This window comes from Eleginops maclovinus, chromosome 1 (assembly GCF_036324505.1).
Source record: "Eleginops maclovinus isolate JMC-PN-2008 ecotype Puerto Natales chromosome 1, JC_Emac_rtc_rv5, whole genome shotgun sequence".
Classification (NCBI taxonomy): Eukaryota; Metazoa; Chordata; class Actinopteri; order Perciformes; family Eleginopidae; genus Eleginops; species Eleginops maclovinus.
Window position 1 is genome coordinate 16,639,292 of NC_086349.1, and position 12,714 is coordinate 16,652,005.

Sequence of the window (12,714 nt, forward strand, 5' to 3'; positions counted from 1 at the left end):
TTTCAAGAGCTGTCATTTTGTCACATTTTTTTCTCCTTTAGTAATGTAACTCTTATTATAACTGTGAATACCTGTGGCAAAATGAAGTATGAAGCGCCTGCAAATTTTGCAAGAGTTCTGCTCCCAGCTAATGTTACCATGGTGGGTGCTGGAGGCTGCGACTGCGTCAAACAGCACTTAAAACATGCTCAGCCACATTTCTGATCCCTCACCATGCCTCACAACCCCTTCTCCACCCCCCACGTTCCCCTAGGAAGCAAACTGGGCAACATCTGGCTGAGTTTATGAGAGAGAGAGAGAGAGAGAGAGAGAGAGAGAGAGAGAGAGAGAGAGAGAGAGAGAGAATTGGTAGACCATGAAAACTGGGGAGAATTCTTTCTTGGGCAGTGCAAGAGTCTATTGTTGTAGTTGCCATTAGTGGCGGTGAAACTGTAACCTTGTGAAAATACCCACTGTTGCACTCAAATGTACCTATAACACTGTCAATGTCAATGTTCACATAATTGTCTTGCAGATTAAACACATGTTGCCATTCTTATGAAAACAACTTTTATTCCAACAACAAAAACAAGTTGACCACTGCAAGCCACTGTTGAACAAGTCAAGGGTGAATACTGTTACCTCCCAAACGTTCACAGTTGTAACATTCATGAGCACAGCATGAAACCACACACACACATGCACACGCAATATACAAAAACTGTACATAAGGTAAGGGCAAAATGGAGACGCTGTTACTGTTTGTTCAAAACACAACACTGTACATTATCGGCAACTCCCTGTACAGTGAAAAACGTAATGACACAGTGCTTTAAAATGCAAGTCACTCCATTATAAACAGATTTGCTACTCAGATTCACGGGACCAAGAAAAAGACCACAAAATAATATATCACTCATCAGCATAATAAGTCACACACAGTTTTTAAATTAAAAAAGAAAAGTGGCACTCAAAAATGTTTCAGATGTAGAAAAGTTAAGATAACATGATAGTGGTTTATTAAACAAATGCAGAGCAAGCTAAAAGAACACAAGGAGACATGCATAAGAAGACTATGCTTACAATTTAAGGTCAGTCGTGTGTCTAAGGTATAAACTGATGCTTAAACTGTTTTTGTGGTGCATCTTTAATCCCAAAATTACTTTTCTTTGTTGATCTCTCGGCAGGAAGTGGGGAATAGTCCAATAATTGAGTGACTAGGGAGGTTTACTGAGTATTCCGAAAGATTCAGATGCAGCCATATTTCAGTCATTTGTTTCAGCAGACAGGGTTGTCTCCTTTGGCACTGTACATTGAGAAGGTCTCTGTGGATTGTGGATTTTGAGGTCCATGTTGTCATATTTACAAAAGTCTGATATTTAACTGCAGAAGTAAACACATTCATGCCATCACAAACCAGTCCAGGATTGGCATTGGTTTACAACTAGTTCCACTGTCTGAATTTAGCCGCACCAGTAGTCGACAGTGGTGGAGTGATTGCTGGTTGATGTTAAGCCAGAACTCTGTAGCACCCGCAATACTGTAAAATGAATCCAGCTCGCAGTCTATTGAAAACAGCTAGGGAAATAAAGGCCGCTTGCCAATACCTTGAAGCTCCACACTGATGACTGATGATCCTGTGGGCTGCTTTCTCCCAACCTCTCTGGGCCATTGCATTTATCAGCGGAGGTGACATTCATCGGTAAGATGTGAGAATATCTGACCGGCTGAACAATGAGCTTGCCCATAATAAATTAAAATCTTCTGCTCACATGATGGTGGGGGGGGGTATGGTCTGGTTCAGTGTGTTCCTTGCAGTTGAAGCTCTTGAACATCTTGGTACCTGGCCTACACCTACAAGCAGCTGTGGAAAGAAACGTACAAAAATCAGGAGGAGAGCTCAACCACAAAGTATGAAAACCAAATACTTTATTTGACACAGGGATATGAAGATGCATCATCAAGCCAAGGATATAAGGTTGTCTTGTAAATGTTCTCCAAAAAGGTTACATCATTCATTTAATTTACATTGATTTGGACAAACAGATCTCAATATACTTGAGTCCAGCGAGATATTTTTTTTCTCGCTTTGACCATTTTTTCTCTAACCGTTTGGCGAGACTCCAGAGGTCCTTAAGCATGCTAAATGCAGTTGGCATCAGCCCAAACATCAAGTACTCATTAATAAAAAATAAAAAGCTATTGGAATGTGTCTGTTATTCAGCCCTCACAGCAGTCAGCAACAACTCACTTCTTTCCTAAGGGTTCAGTTGTGGGAAAAAAAAGAAACAATGATGTATGTCTCGCTCGCTGGGGGCGCCTCATTGGCTGAGCAAACAGGCCCCAAAATAACTACCAATCACTGAAGACGTTATCATCAGTCACTCAGGGAGAGCATGTTGATAGAACTTTAATACAAACTTTGTTTGTCTTGGACTAAAAGTGTTCCCAGGTAAAGTTTGGGAAAATGTTGTGTTAGAGAAGATTTGACCTGAGTAATGACCCCAAAAATCTTGAATATAAGAGGATTACAGGTATGGAATGGTAGCATCTTAGGTTAGTGTTTTGTATATAGAGGGATGTCAAATTGTATGGAATGTGTTCCACACAGTGTGCAGAACTGCTCACAGTCTTCCTGTCTCCCTCTGATTGGCTGCAAGGCAGAGAAGGACCATCCATTACATCCAGGAGTAAATAAACATGCACAGCAATTAAAGTGCCATCATTTGTTATGCAACAAGGGGTGTGTGTGTGTGTACACATAAACCCGATTGTGTGTAAGTGTGATCAAATGCGTGTCTGCGCATGTACATGCTCGTTTGTGTGAATTTGTGCATGTATGTTGGACGCGATTCTCAGGTTTCTTCGCCGTCGCCTGCACTTAAATTAATGATTTGGGGGCCAGAGAATCAACAAATATGGCCCCCGGCTGGGCATAATGGAGAGCACGACCTGCCTGTGGATGTGTTTGAAGACCGCTCCTCTTTCTTCTCTGTCAACACCTCACTACTACCACACAACAGACGCATTCACTACACAAACTCACATGTGACGCCTGTGTCCATGTTGTTAATGAGGAAGTGTGTGTTGCTATGTGGTCATGAGTGTGTGTACGCTTATCAGCCCATGATTATTTAACATGTCAGCATGTTGTGACAGAGTGTTAAAATCATATGGAATTTTATGTTCCTGAGTGTAAGTTCTGAAATTGTAGTCATGATTATGCCCGCTTAAGAAACATGTGACAAAGCAAAGCATAATATATCAGCCAGGAAAGCTAAAACCACGCTCTGGATAATTTAGTGAGCTCAAATGGCTCCGACAGGCAGCTTAAAGCCTTTTCAGCCCAAAGGTCGATGTCCACAATTTTCTGCATCATCAGCTGCTATAGGCAGCAAAAAAAAAAAAAAACAGCTACAAGAAAACTTCATGCAGGAAGAGAATAAGATGCCCATTCGCTATTTTAAAAATATAATCTTAAATTGTTAGCCCTTGTCACTTTATACTTGTCCAACTGAATGATAAAATAAGTAGAATATGATCGAAAACAGCTGAATGCACATTTGACTCATGGAGTTAATTTATTAAACAGACACTAGTCATGTGCAGCAGTTTGGCTGCATGAGGAATGTATGGGAAGAAATTTGACAAAATTGCTTTGTAATATTTAGAGTCCTCAGAAATGGCTACCAATAAAACTGGGACATTGTACACTTGACAATTATCGAACAGATCAACGAAACCCTCTCATTATGATTTTGAGTCAGTTCAGTTAAAGTGTAGGGAGGGGCTTTATTTACACACATATGAACGTCAATAGAAGTCGGTTGTTTTCAGATCACAATTGGGTGAACTTTCCTTTTAAATTTAAAATTGCTACCATACCAAAGCATACCTTTTAAAATAGCTAAACATAATTTCACACTCCCTCTTGCAGCACTCAGCCTTTACTGCCTGTTACTCCAATCAGCCATTCCTATCTTCTACTCCCTGTGTTACCTTCATCCTCCTCCCCACTCCCCTCTCTCAGCGTGCTTGATAGTGGGATCAGACAGGGTGAACACTTTCTCATATAAATACTTGTTCAGCCTCTGTCTGGAGAAGGAGAATGATTGACTTATCAACATTTGCATTGCCCTCTGCAGTCACAGAGGCTTGGTTGAGGTGAAAACCAATTTCCACTTCCTGGTACCCCTGTATAAATTAAACAATGTTCATTTTGTGAACAATATTGTGTTTCTACATTCACAACATACCAGGTCAAAACCTTGTGAGTGGATAGGAAATCCCAAAGAGTTTTGAATCTACCTGTTTTCCTCCCAAAATCTTAATTGCGTTTCTGTCCAACTGACTGTCTTTGTCTTCAGGGATTGGGTGTCAACCCTGAGAGTCTGGATGTGAGCGGCTGAATCCCTTCTTGTCTTTAAGTGCTACTAATATAAACTGCCTGTTAAATGGATCCTTGCAGAGTTTTTGGACCACCAATGTTAAAGTGCTGCTCCTTCACTTGGAATTACACTGTGGTTGGTATCCTTTCACTTCAACTGAAAAAAAAGAAACACACCAAATCAAATTACCAGTACAAAGATTTTCCCCCCCACCACCACCCTAACAAGAGACGTAGAACAAGCGCATGAAGGGGCAGACATTGGAGTTCAATACCAAGAGTAAGAGAGCTAACATCTGTTCTATCGACGTAGTCGTTTATTTTTTCTTTTTGTTGAGATTCTCCGTGGTCACATGTTTGGTATGGGAACACAGACATATCATGTTTCTGATATGATGGTCTATTTAACCCCTGGAAAGAAGGTCAGAGGAGAAGCAGATTTGGCAAAATGCTTTACAATGAAAACAATGACAAAACAAATCACTGTTCTTATCATATGTCTGATTTAGTGAATGCATAGGCTATGGGGTAATAATGATTCAACAATAAATCACAGCATCTCTTTTCCTCATTTGAAAAACAGTGTCTAAGTCAAATATAATAAAAAAATCTAGAACACTTAATTCATCCGAGGTGGCACATTCCCACAGGCTAAAAACTGAGATAACATAATAAATGGATTACAAAAAAAAATCTGTGTTCACATGCCCATCCAGTTATTTGGAAACCACAGCTCTTTAGAACTCTTTAAAAATATGGCTCACATCAACCTACACCAAGAAGAGAGAACATCTCCTTGGTAACAATTGCTTCAAGAGCTTGCCCTTTCTTCCCAACATTTCTCCCTTTTTCTCTCTTTTTCTTTTTTTTCTGCCTGACTTTTACAACTTCCTCCTGGTTGGGACTGCAGCTCTAACCCAAACAAAACTCCATTTTTTAGTTATTGGCCCTCATGGCATGTAATGGAGAATCAAGCTAATTATCCCTACAGCTGTTTTCACTTGCTTTTTATGTAAGCAATACCTGGCTGATCCAGAGAGCAACAGTGAGGCCCTTCTTAGCGCTCCAGGCCTCCAGGCCGGCTGGAATTAGAGAGCAAAATGCCAGGTTTTCCTCCCCCCGATGCTGCCCGTGTGTACCCCTGCACCCATCTCCCAGCACACAACGCAGCCTGACACAACCCCCTGCACGCTAAAATCTTCCATCTCCACTCCCTCATACAAATCTCAAAACTCCCCCTTTGATGTTAAACAAAGCTCCTCTTCAGTTAAGATCTGTGTGACAAGCGCTCATTTTCTTCCACTGATGGTCCCTGGCAATTAATGAAGAAGGTGAGCTAGGGTGTGGCTCAGATTAGCCATCTCCTGCTGTCATAAGACTAGAAAGGGAGAGAGAGTGAGTGCTATAAAGAAGAGAGAGGGAAAGAAGGACAGAGAGCGGGAGAGAAGGAGGGAAAGAGTGAAAGAAAACAATCCCTCACAGGCTAATTACATAATTTCCTTCATATGAGCAAACACATGCTGGGTGAAAGCAAGTGTGAGCAAGCCTCACAGATGCCAGGCCAAGAGGTGCTGCGGAGACCTACTAACACAGTCTACAACTGCTCTCTAGCAATGGACAAGCTATTCCACAAAGGCACCGAGCCAGATCTCAGAGGCAACATTATCTGCCCTGTTTGTTGCTTTTACAGGATTCATATCCAAAACCTTAGTATTGATTCTCCCTTCTCCAGCAGTTTCCGGCTAAAGTGACTGTACAGATAAACAACCACTGGTGCAACTTTTCACTCATTACAGATTATTCCTTGCTGCAGCCAGAAATCTGTTCAGTACACACACCACTAGGTGGAGTTGACTGTTGACGAAAAAAAATCTCATGTATCAAACTCATTAAACTCCAATGAAGAGGCAGTGTGCATCTGCGAGTCAGACACCGTGCATGCTTCCCATGTGCCAATTCTGAACTTTCTTCCCTTTCAGAAACTGATTCACAATCGTGCTTTGTGCCTCATGAAATTTAAATCTGGTTTGAAATTAAGTTAGACAGAGATGGAGTAAGACAGAGGGGGACACTGGTAGCAATTTCTATTATTTCAGCCAAATTAAAGTAACAACTTTGCCAGCAACAAAAAGTAAAAGAGCAATCCCTCCCTTTGACTCCTTCTCTCTCCCTTTTTTTTTGTGTCTCTAATCCTGTGAGGAATGATGGAGGGCTCTGTGTGGAATGGCGATGACTTTCCCGAGTCCAGCCAAGGTGTGCCATTGTACAAATGATACGGGTGGAATCTGCAGTACCTAATCCTAATGTAGAGGTTGTTTTGTCATATTTTGCACGGACAACACACATGCACCACGGCACACACACATACAGTTATGTATGTATGTATGTATGTATGTATGCTTGCGTTAAAACCTGTATGAGTGAACGAATGTTGAAATTCACGCACACAAGTACAAAGGCACTATCATCAGATCGTGATTGGCAGGACATCTTCAAATATTCATTTATGACTTGGGGCGAAAAAGAAACCATGTTCATAAAAGTGCAAAATGTTCATGCAGGTCTAAAATACAGGTTTGCGCAACAACAATAAAAGGTGCATGGAATTCTCACTGCTCCCAAATTCCTCTCCTCCTCCTCCTTCTCCCCTACTCTCTCTCTCTCTCTTTTGATCTGTTTCTCTTAGTGCTCAGAAGTTCCTAAGACTAATGTCACTCATTTACTCCTTAAAGCTTTTTTTTTTTGCCTTATCACAGGATTCTTTCTCTTTTCCACTCTCTTGCTCGGAGCACAGTATGAGTGGCAGTGTGTATGTTATTGGGAGAAATTTCAAGAGCTCTACAGTAGGCCAGCTGCTTGAGTGTCAAAGTCTGCCTGCAAAGGCTGTGTATACAACTCTCTATTGCACCTATTTTTCCTAGTGAAAATAGTTTGGGGACCATGGTAAGCTTGTGTCCCATAACAACACCTTGACCTAAAGCTACACCTCAAAGTGGAACTGCGGCAGCCCATCTGAATCCAGGCCAAAGAGCCTTGAACGCGCCTGCATCCCGACACCAGCGCAGGCCCAGCCAGGCAGGGGAGACAAGTGAAACCCGAACCCACATTAAAGCACCTACATCAGGTAGGAGATCAGGGGAGGCCTCCATGCTCTCAGTGTCTGCGGGGGTCCGGGCCTCTGAGGCCCTATCTCACCTCCATCTGGAAAGAGAATCTGAGGGTAGTCTGATGGTTTGATAAGAGGCCATGCCGACTGACATGGTAACAGCCTCTCACCCCTATTCGCAATAGACTGAGTGGATGCAAGTCTAGTTGCGGTGCACTCTCATGCGGGTGAAGGTGGGAGGGTGGAAGGCTTAGTTTGGGGGATGTGGATGCATGGTGGTGTTCTCTTTGCTTTGAACATTTGACCTAGTACCCTCAAATGTGTGTAGAGGTGCTAGGCCTACAGAAACAAGTTTAAAGTATGCATGTGCCTACATCAAACCCTTTTCTTTTGCCTACTTTGGTCTTTGAGTAAAAAAGAGTCTACACACCATATGTGGGAAAAGGACATGACCGACGTCATAGATATTCATATTTTTGTTTTATAAGGCAGGAACATTTCCATGCCGGAGATACAGTGTGGGCTGGAGCGCAGACCTTATTCCTGAAGGATGGAAAAGAAAGGACAGAGAGCCAGGCAAATTGTGAAAGGCTTACTCTACACAAACAGCGATGTTACAGAAAAATATATATTTTTTAACAGGTTTCTTCTCTACTACCTTCCTTTTTGTGTTTGTGCCAGTATGCATATTACAAAAATACTGCAGTGCTAATGAAAACAGTAAAACCTCCACTGTTTTCTATGGTGACAATAATGCTCCACCCTGCTCTTGATGTCTTCTCAAGATGAGACCACGTTCACTGACCCATCAGTTCTCACTCCTGACCCAACTAGTCGCTTCCTCTCCCTCCCTGCCCACAGACTCAGTTTCTCCATCTGTTCTTTATTGTCCATAGTTGAGTTCCCTCTCTTAACTGATTTGCCCTTCTAATATACATTGGAGACATTGAACATCTTTTTTTCTGTTCTGTTCTTCTACAACATAAAAAACTGTTCTTAAGACTGAGCACATAAAGTCGACAGAATGCAGACGACGCAAACTGCACTTCACATTTTATGGATTCCTGCCCTGGTGCAACACACATAAGTAAGAGGAAACTATGATAACTGGGCTTCATATAGGCAAAACATGACCCTATATAAGCAGACCAGGGAGTACATTTTGTACATGTGTGTGTTGGTTAGTGTGTGTGTGTGTGTGTGTGTGTGTGTGTGTGTGTGTGTGTGTGTGTGTGTGTGTGTGTGTGTGTGTGTGTGTGTGTGTGTGTGTGTGTGTGTGTGTGTGTGTGTGTGTGTGTGTCCATTGTTATACGTGGGCAGAGAAACAATAAAGACTGAGCTATGAACTTCAAATGGTTTGATCTGGTCATCTCAGATCTATTTAGGATCACTTGAACCAGTAAAACAAATAAATATGATACTTCAGATCTCAATCTGCTCTGAATGAAAAATAGGCATACCTTTAAATAGGTATGAGTTGGTGTGCGCATCTGCGCCTGCATGTGGATCTGTGAGTGTTTGCGTAAGAATCTGTATCCACATGTGTGTGTTGGACACTTGTGTCAACAAAATCTGATAATAATATCTATTCAGTAGCTACAAGTATTTGAGGTAGACAAGTTCAAATGAAGATTTACACAGTCAGCAAAGTTTTGTGTTTGGTTATCAAACATTAGAGCCCGTGCTTATCCAATACAAACAATGTGTTCATTTATTCATCCATCCCACTTGGACAAAGAGTTAACTGACTTTGTTTCATGGTTGGTTTTCTTTTTTGTATGCCTGAGCCTCCACTTTCTTGCACATCATGGACTGGCAATGGCTTATTTTATAACTTTATCCAACAAACCAAAAATGTCTAAAATTGTCTACAAACAGGATCTGAAACAGAGTGACAAATTTGAGGCTGATGTCAAGTGTGTTTGTGCTAGCACAGCTGCCTTGCGGTCCTTAATACTATTTAAGTCCGGTCTCAGGAAGAGCCAATCATGTTGTTGGCCAAGTCTATTTGGTGCTCCTGGGGTCAGTATAGCCCCAGGCGTGAAACACATAGGATATATGCTGTGGATAAATAGGGAGACTTTCACAATGCCTGGTGGTCTGCTAGTGATCTTTACCTCAGTCTGACCTGTGAAGCAATGAATACACATTTAAAAAAGATGCCAAAAAGCTAAATTGCTTTTCTGAGAATTACTCATTCAGAGGTGAAATAAACAGGTAATGTGTGTATGGGTTTGTAGGTACACCAGTCTGTGTGGTCCCTCTGCCATGTTGTTGGTCAATGAGAGGAGTAAGAATGAGGATATTCAGAAAAGATGAAAGGGGAAATGGTTTTAGAGGGGAAATATCCCACCTTTACAGCCTTAGGGGGGAGAGATATAATGTGATGTGTAAAAGTAAAGGTTAGAAAGAAAAAGGGTGGGGAAAAAAAGGGCGGGATAGACACATGTACTGTTGGGTAAAACAGACAATATGGGTACCTGATGAGTGGGAGGCCAGAAACAGGCACATTGAGAGGAAAAACAGTTATAATTCCTGAGATATCTTTGAACTTTAAAAAAGCCTCTGGAGCACTACACATGCACATTGTCACCCTGACTAACACCACAGACACTTCTTGTGGGGCCTTCTTGAACCTTTAACAACCTTTTTGAGTGCTCTGTACATTACCATGGAAAGGCGCCTCCAGTGAAACGTAAAGGAAGATACTGTGGATCATAAATAAGCATCGTAGAAAGTGACAGAGATTTGGCTCTGTGCACAGATACAGAGTAAATAATCCTCGTTAGTTTTGACAAAGCAACTCATACTGCTGTGATATTTACTGCTGAAACTCACTGTACACATTAAATAAGCACTGAGACTTATCTAAAGTAACATCACCAAGGCTTGACTTTTAGTCTTGCTGTTGAATAATACAGTAGATGCACTCACTAAGCAAATGCTCTTTGTTATGAAAGCAAAGTATGATCCTCATTTTTAGTCATGGATGAGCACATATTTGTCTTTATTTTTATACTATTATAATTAGTGTGTGCTTTTTATTCTACATATTCAATATGGTTATTAATGCATGCCCCTTTTTACCTGCTCTGCCACTTCTTGCTGTAACTCTGTAAATATCCCCGCCATGGGACTAATAAAGGGATTTGGAATCTGAATTCTCGTTCTGTTATAGAGCAGGGCTGGGACTGTAATGTACGTCTCACTCTGTTTCTGAGAGGTTGCTCACAAACCGAAAGTTTCCTGTTCAAACATCTTTAAGAAACTTGTAACATTTGCAGTAGGAAATGTTGGTGTGTGTGTGTGTGTGTGTGTGTGTGTGTGTGTGTGTGTGTGTGTGTGTGTGTGTGTGTGTGTGTGTGTGTGTGTGTGTGTGTGTGTGTGCGTGCGTATGTGCATGTGGTAAGTTGGTCCATTTTGTCTGGGTGGTGCTGGGAATACTATCGGCTTAAGGCTTAAAGAATTCAGGCCTCCCAAGCAAGGTCATGTGCTGATGTTTAGTACGAGCTTTCTCAGGTCACAGACTATGACTTTCAACCATCACTCACATAACCACACATCTTTGAATAGTTCTGCTTCACTGGCATACCCCACATCTCTCCCTGTTTGCTGTAATGACAGGTGACAGCATTCTCAGTCCACTTGCCTAGTTGACGGAAAGTCATTTTGGTAGCCTACTTGGCAAATATTTGAAACAAAGACTTGGTTTTTACATTTTAAAAAGTCAAATGTTGATTGGACATAGACAATGTGTTTTGTATTGAAAAATTAACTTAAAAACATAGACGAACATTTTTTTGTTTTTACGGAGTTGTTGGTTTTTGATTGATTGATGAGTACAACATAAACGCTTCAGGCAAAAACAAAACATGACTAGTGATTAATATTTTTTAGGCATTCGATCAAATGTTAAAGGACTGGTTCACATTTTATTTTAAGTCTGTCTTTGTTAAACAATTAGCAAGGAAAAATTGGAGTGTATGATATGTAAACATTTATTTAACAGTCAGTATAAACAGAATGAATTATTTCAGTAAGAACAATCGGTTTCAAATTCTAATGGGGGCCTGACTATCGTTTTTTTTCGAAATACTTACAAATTGCAAACCTATCCCTTAAGAATCTATATTTTGAGTAGGATGTTAATGCTAGAATGATGATGTTTTCTACATAAGCCAACCCAATATGCCCGGTGGTGGCGAAGCAAACAGACCTCTCTCCCTGAGGTGCCCATGCCTCGCTATGTGCACCTTAGCTTGGCACCATCTCTGCTGCACACTATATGGTAAACACCATAGTTATGAGCTCTGCAATAAAAGAAACCATCTTTTTTCTGCCGCCCTTTCAACTCTGCTCCTTCTGTCTTCCTTTTAGGTCTCTATAATGGGCCATTTAACATAGCACAGCTCACCACAATAAAAAAGCATCAGCCCCTGTAACTGCCAGTACACATGTGTACAGCGTTTATGTTACGTGAGTAGTGTTTTACAGGCATAATTGCATTGTGTCTCTCCCCACCTGGGCTCCAACACATGTTCAACAGCTCAGACAGACACACCCAACCGAAAATACTAATATCAGAGCACAAAAAAAGAAAGGGAGATGGGGCCACAGACTTAGTGTTTCCTTTGTCTCATCTGTTATAGAGATCCAGATTTTTGTCTCGTAGAAGTATGCTAACCTGATAAAGGAGAATAAGCTACATGTTGTCTTGTTTAATTCCATACCTACCTCTACACATCTGTTGTTTGGTAACAGAATGGGTAACCTTGGCTTTGACTGCCGGGCTCTGTGGATTCTGACTCCAGCTACGACTCAATGCAAAGGCTTGTGCAGTAAATATTACAGAAAATCCCCTCCAATTTAAGATTTATGTACACTTACAAGTGCATACACATGTAAGGAGGCAGCAAATGACAAAGAAAGAGCAAGGCTGGGAGAATAAGAGAGAGAGGGAGAGACAGACACAAGCATTTAAAAAAAAATGAGTGTAATAACAGTGGTTAAGGCCTGCTCTTTCATTGAGTAAATCTGGCCGGGGCTATTTCACACCGTAGGAATCTCCTGTAGACCAGATCAAAGACTCACCCAGAGACAGGGCTTGTACAGAGCACAAGGAACAGGTGACAGCTCCGAAACACACAGGCATTTACACATGCACACACAAACCCTCCTACATCAACACTACACACACACACACACACACACACACACACACACACACACACACACACACACA

General features: G+C 41.4%; 1 protein-coding gene across 2 annotated transcripts in view; it reads right to left on the bottom strand.

The window, feature by feature from the left end:
• Positions 1-562: 562 nt before the first annotated feature.
• The window catches only part of LOC134865409 (ERC protein 2-like), a 145,515-nt gene continuing 133,363 nt past the window's right edge, over positions 563-12,714 (bottom strand). For both annotated transcript variants that reach the window (XM_063885025.1, XM_063884941.1), the window contains one exon: positions 563-1,843. The gene's annotated coding sequence lies outside the window, so the exon portion shown is untranslated. The remainder of the gene's footprint in view (positions 1,844-12,714) is intronic.